Source organism: Panthera pardus, unplaced genomic scaffold (assembly GCF_024362965.1).
Source record: "Panthera pardus isolate Hobbes unplaced genomic scaffold, ASM2436296v1 HiC_scaffold_12, whole genome shotgun sequence".
In the NCBI taxonomy this organism is placed as follows: Eukaryota; Metazoa; Chordata; class Mammalia; order Carnivora; family Felidae; genus Panthera; species Panthera pardus.
Window position 1 is genome coordinate 289,866 of NW_026526677.1, and position 7,013 is coordinate 296,878.

Here is a 7,013-nt window from a genome sequence, read left to right on the forward strand (position 1 = left end):
CTGGAAATCTCCACTGAATGCTTACAGCTTTTCCTAAGCCTGTCGATCAGAACAAGATCCAGGCTTGCACACAAAAGCCTGACGAACCTGTTCATGACTATCACCATCTAGTCCAGATTATCTTCGAAGGCCATTCTGGATTGCTGTAGATGCTGAATCCACCTTGGTAGCACTTAACTCCATGTCCATTGACAGGCTGAACTGGGGTTGTTCTCTTCTAGTTAAAAGGACCAAGATATAATGGGAAACTATGTCCACTCCGGATTTAGTTAATTTGGCAAACCAGCTCGCTGGCATCCTCGAGGAGTCACCTAAAGGAAAGACCACTACAATCCTCAATTTTCAGCTCCAGCAAATGAAGGCCCCTCAACAAACCCAACCCCTGCCTCCTGTTTCTGCTGTTACTACAAAGAGCCAAGGCACTGGGGAAGACGGAGTGCTCCCGTGAGGCTGTCCCAGTGTCCTCCTAATTCCTACTGATGGGGCTCTGGTCCTTTCTCTCCAGATTGGGAGAGAACCTCTCTGTGTCCTTATTGGCCCTGGAACTGTGCGCCGGGTGCCCAGCCCACAGCTATGATGCAGCCCCTGCTGCAACGTATTAACACGGTTCCAATGGTGGGGTTCTCTCAGAAACCCCAACAGGTTCCTGTCTCTGAGCCTACTCCTCCTGTCTGGCCCTTTGAGGGGTATGCACGCTTTTCTCCTTAGTTCCTCTGCCTCTAGCCCTCCTTTATTGGGTTGAGATTTCTTAGAAAAGCATCATGTCAGAAATTTGCTTCTCCCAAAAGGAGGAGACAATTCTAGAATTTGACAATAGTAGTCAAAATAGGCAACCAGGGAAAATTAAATGATTCTTCAGTATCTTTTTTATGCTGTGTCTTCGATGGCACTATAGCTGAGTCTGAGGACACTGGCTATTGGCCCCTAGTAGGTCATCTATCATCCTCTCTATGGGCAAAATCTTCAGCTGATACAGGCAGAGTGCAGTATCGGTGCACCTCCCAACAAGAAAGAATGAATACCCTGTCAATAAGCACGACCTTCAAGGCATCAAGCCCGTTACAGAGGACTACAAGGCTTGGGGCTTCACTGCCTCCCGTACTAGTCCCCGGAACACCTACTCTGAGAAAACTCGTGACTGAGGTGGGAGTTTTGTCCGGGACCTCCAAGCAATAAACAGCATCCTTATTCCTCAGCAGCCTCCCACCCTACGGACACCATTGCCACTGGAAGAGAAGTTTCCATGCAACTGCCCTATGTGCATTTTGTAGCGTTCCGGCAGGTAAGGACGGCCAGTGTCTTTTTGCTTCCTTTGGGAATAACGGCAAAACTTCTGCACAATCAATTCCCAGGGTTTCTCAGAGTCCCGCTTACTTTGCACAAACCTTAGAAGTGGATTCAGATGACGGGAAGTTTTCTTCAGGCTCTACTTTGCTACAGGACACAGATGATTTCATTCTCTGCCCCCCTTCTCCAACTTCTTCACAGGAAGACAGCATCCACCCACTAAGCCTCTTAGCCTTGAAGGGACCTAGTCTCCAAAGACAAATTCTCAGGTTCGATACTCACGGCATTCTATCTCAGAACAAGGACTGCATTTGGACCCAGATGAAACCCCTCACAACTGCTTGATGCGGACAGACCACATTTTGACTCCTTGTGACAATTTATAGGAAATTCCTCTAACCAATGCAGATTTTTCATGGTTTGCTGATGGTTCTTATTTGAAGGATGAAAACGGTGGGGCACCTGGGTGGCTCAGTTGGTTGAGCGGCTGACCTCGGCTCAGGTCATGATCTCGCGGTTCGTGGGTTCAGGCCCCGAGTCGGGCTCTGTGCTGACAGCTCGGAGCCCGGAGCCTGCTTCGGATTCTGTGTCTCCCTCTCTCTCTGCCCCTCCCCTGCTCATGCTCTGTGTCTCTCTGTCTCTCAATAATAAATAACTGTTTAAAAAAACTTAAAAAAAATAAAAGATGAAAACGGTACATATGGTGTTGGGGGTGCTACAGCAACTCCTTTTGAAATCATTGAGGCAGAACCTTTACTTTGGCTACTTTGGCCAAGAGGCTACATTACATGCCCTCATTCGAGTGGTTCCTTAGCCAAGGGTAAAACCTCAAACATTTGAACCTACGGCTGGCACGTTTTGGGGCATAGTTCATGATTTTGGAATATTACGGAAACAATGAAGTGTCCTTACCTCCGATGGGGATAAGATTAAAAATGGCTCCTATGTGCCATACTTTTGCCAGTGGCTCTGGTTATTTTGAAGGTGCCTGAACATTCCGGACTCAGCTCCCTGAAAGCCAGAGAAAACTACCTCACTGATATTTACACACACACACACACACACACACACACACACACACACACACGACAGCTCGCTGTTCCCAAGGCCAATCTGGTCCGAAGGGTGCTCTTTCATATGATAATGTGGATGCCCAGCAATTAGTCCAGAGGGGGAAATCTAAGAACCGTTGGCTGGAAAGGAAGAGAGCTCTGGTTTGGACCAAATAATAATCTGGCCCTATCAGAAATTCTAAAACTCCCACTACTTACCCCTGGGCGAGCATTTAACCTACTGACAAAGTGACAGCACTCGTGACCCAACACTGGTGGGGAAATATTAAGGAGGCAACGAGAAGTGCCCACCTTCCTGTCCTAACTGTCCGAAGTGCCATCCACAGAATCCCATTCACACAAATGGATTTCACACAGCTTGCCCATCTCGTGGACATAAATATGTTTTTGTCACGGTTTGTATGTTTTCTCGCTGGGCCAAAGTTTTCTCTTACAGACAGGCCACTGCTTCTTCTGTGGCTAAAATTCTGTTAGAAAAGATTATCCCTACCTGGGAACCCCTCTTGAACTGCATAGGACCAGGCAATCCATTTTACTGGCCGGTCGGTGGCTTTGGCAAGTCTGTGCTGTTTAGCCGGTTTTATAGCACTGTCACCATGCATTTCATCCCCAATCCTCAGAGTTTGTCAGATGCACAAATAACACTTTAAAGACTTAACTGGACAGTTTGTAGAGACCCTCCAAACACCTTGGTCAGAAGAACTGCCGTTGGTCCGTCTAAACCTCAGATCCACTCCCTTGGAAACTCATAGACTCTCACCCTTTGAGGCAGTCACAAGATGCCCAGTGCACTTGGCCCTGCCTCCCTGACCCACAGTTGCTATAAAAGGAGATACACGTCAGTACTGTAAAGGCCTAATTGCTTCCATTGAAAGTAACCGTGATTTGGGGCGTCTGGGTGGCTCAGTCCATTGAGCATCCATCCACCTTCAGCTCAGGTCATGATCTCATGGTTTGTGGGTTCCAGCCCCACATCAGGCTTTGTGCTGATGGCGGGGAGCCTGCTTCAGATTCTCTGTCTCCCTCTGTGCCCCTCCCCTGCTAGCTCCCTCTCTCTCTCTCTCTCTCTCTCTCTCTCTCAAAACTAAATAAACATTAAAAAGCAAGTAACCATGCTTTGGTAGAGCAATCTTTTTCACAGTGGGCTCCTGGAGACAACGTCCTGAAGCATCATAGCTTGCAATCTGGAGACTTCATTTGTGGGAAAATGACACATCCAGAAAGGCTCTCTTCAACCTCACCGGAAAGGCCCTTATCAGGAACTTTGAACCAACCCTCACGCTACCAAACTCCAGGGAATAGACCCTTGGACTCACACGACGCATCTGAAGACAGCACCAAACCCCGACTAGCCCTGCACACCAGCTGGTGTCCTGAGAGCGGACTTCCCAGAATTGAAGCACAGGACATCTGACGAGACACTGTCCCGAGACGTCCAGACAGGCCCCTGTACCTTTTCTCACTGCTGCCGCTTCTCTCTTTCACAGAAAGACAATGCCCTTGTCTGCATTTCCCAAAACCTTGAGAAAGACAAAATCTATTTTGATTATGGCCTTTTGTAAACAGCCTCATCACGAACCTGTGACAAATTCATCTTTTCAGCTGTTTTTTCTGGATGGTTAGAAGGCTCAGGATTCACAAGTCTTTCCTTCATTTGAACGAGTATCTGGCTCTGGATTCCTATCCAGATTCATAGCTTCTGAATTTGCAACCTTACAGGCTGTCTGATTGGTATATGTGCTGCTGAAGCGAGCACACAGGCCGTCTGATTGGGTAACAGTTGTTTCCAATCAGTTCTTTTGAGATAACAACATAGTTTTTTCTTTAATTTTTTTAAATGTTTTTATTATTTATTTTTGAGACAGAGAGAGACAGAGCAAGAGTGGGGGAGGGGCAGAGAGAGAGACGGAGACACAGAATCTGAAGCAGGCTCCAGGCCCTGAGCTGTCAGCACAGAGCCCGACGTGGGGCTGGAACTCACGGACTGTGAGATCATGACCTGAGCCGAAGTCAGACGCTCAACCGACTGAGCCACCCAGGCGCCCCAAGATAACAACATAGTTTTAATACATCCTTGAGGTTTTGCTATTGCAAAGAGTTCATCAGTCATTGCATCATGTTTATACCTGCACTCTAACCCCCCAAACGCACCTGATCCTGTGTGCTCTCATGGCGTTGACTATTCTGCTTTTGTGGCTGCTTCAAGTGGGGACCTCCAGGAGGCATATGTGACTCCAGGTTTGCCTTTGTGGGGAGAACTCTTCTCCCCTAAGTCAGAACAGGGGCCAATAAATATTTCAGTTGGCTACTTTCAGACCTAGGGTCCTAGTTTAGAAGCATCACACGATTTGGAATTGTAGTGTTACTTCTGTTTTGTCTAAGTTTTGCATTTTGTCACCTGTCAAACTTTTGTAAAAATGGTGTACCAAAGCCATGATCTCCAATGCTTATGATCTTGATAAACACGCACAAGAGATGGGGAGCACCTGGGAGTCCTCCCTCCTGACCTTCCTTGTTACTCAGCGTGGCCTTAAGTGGTTTCCAACTGCTGTGCACTTTCCCTCCATCACGGAACATGACAACCAGAAAAGGTCCTCCCTAGCACCGAGAGACAAAAGCATTAAATATGGAAAACCTGACTCTTGATCAGGATGCTTTCAAAGAACGATCTTGATCAAAAGGGGAAAATGTGAAAATAAAAGGAAATCGCGTTTAGAATGGAGTCAGGAGGGTGGGCACCTGGGTGGCTCAGTCAGTTGAGCGTCTGACTTCATCTCAGGTCATGATCTCGAGGTTCGTGAGTTTGAGCCCCACGTCAGGCTCTCTGCTGTCAGCGTGTCAGCACAGAGCCTGCTTCCGATCCTCTGTCCCCTCTCTGCCTCTCCCCCACTTGCACACGCTAAAATAAATAAATATTTTTCGGGGCACCTGGGTGGCTCAGTCGGTTGAGCAACGGACTTCAGCTCAGGTCATGATCTCGCAGTTCGTGGGTTCGGGTCCCATGTCGGGCTCTGTGCTGACAGCTCAGAGCCTGGAGCCTGCTTCGGATTCTGCGTCTCCCTCGCTCTCTGCCCCTCCCCGGCTCAAGCTCTGTCTCTCTCTCTCTCTCTCTCTGTCAAAACTAAATAAACATTAAAAAAAAATTTTTTTAATATTTTAAAATAATGGAGTTAGGAGGCCAGCAGGGGGAGCGCTCACGCACAGCACTAGTCAACACAGCCAACAGGAAGGTAGACACCTTGCAGGTGGATAGTACTTCAGAACCCCAGCAAGAGGAAGCAAGATTTTCTCTTCCTGGGGCAACAGCTCAGCCAATAAGAAGCCACTATACTTCCAACTCTCGGTTTACTCGAATGGACTTTTAGTTTATAACAGCTCCCTCCCCCAACTCTTCCCTCCCTCTGTAAAAGAGCTCTCCTCCCTTCTGTTCCCAAGACGTGCCTATGGTTTTCTTGTGGCTAGCTTGTCCTAGGTTGCGATGTTATTCCAGAATAAACCCATTTTGCTTGCAAAGTAACTGACAGTTTCATTTTTAGGGTTCACAAGGTAAACACATACATATACATTAAACACAGTTTTGAGGTGTAGTTCACATATCACACAATTCAGCCATTTGGAGTGTGCAGTTCAGTAGATTTTAGTGAATTCACAGATGTGTGCAACCATCACCGCAATTTTAGAATATTTCCATGGCCCTTTAAAGAAACCCAGTACCCTTTAGCAATCACCTCCCCCAGCCCCCTTCCCTTTCCCAGCCCGTGGTAACTATTAATCTTAATGTCTCCATGAATTTGCCTATTCTGGATATTTCGTGTAAATGGATCATATAATATGTAATCTTCTGGGACTGGCTTCTTTCACTGAGCATAATGCTTTCCAGGTTCACCTTGTTCCTCGTTTAGGGCCGAGTGAGTTCCCATGATTGGACGGACAGACCACACTTTGGGTAGCCATCCACCAGTTCTGGGACCTCAGCTTGCTTGCCCCTCTGGCTACTGAGAATCATGTTGCCACGGACATCTGTGTCCTGTTCTGTATCCTCCCTTGGGCACACACCTAGTGTCACATGTAACTGCGCGGGAAGCTTCAAAGGAGCTGCCACTGTTCTTCAAAGCAAAGAGCTTCGGGGCCTTTTTTTTCTTCTTCTTTTTTTTCTGCGGGGGCCCTCATCGTATTAACAATTTGAGCCAACCCAAACCAGCAAATCCACGGCATTGCGACCGCGGAGACCCCGTGAAAGAACCACCCGCCTGCCCGCGGACCCTGCGGACTAGAGCCCCGAGCGGCTGGCGGCACCTGGCCCCTCGCACTTCGGATAGAGGGTGGAGAGGCGCCCCAAAGGGACGCGGGTGCGACCACGCGGCGGGAAGACGCTCCAAGGCAGCGCGGGCGAGGCTGCGGCGCGGCCAGGGCCGGCGCTCGGAAAGGCGAAGGGGTCGAGAGGCTCGGGGCCCGCCGCCGGGGCAGGAGGGTCTGGCGGTGCCCCCACGCGCCAGGACGCGGGGAGACGCCAGCTCACCCGGCCCGCGGGCTCCGGTTTCCTAGCAACGAGGCGGCATCCTTCCCAGCAAGCACTGCTTCTGACCCGCGGCGTCGGAGACTACGAGACCCAGCGTGCCCCGCGGCCCGGCCGCAGGGACTACAAGTCCCACA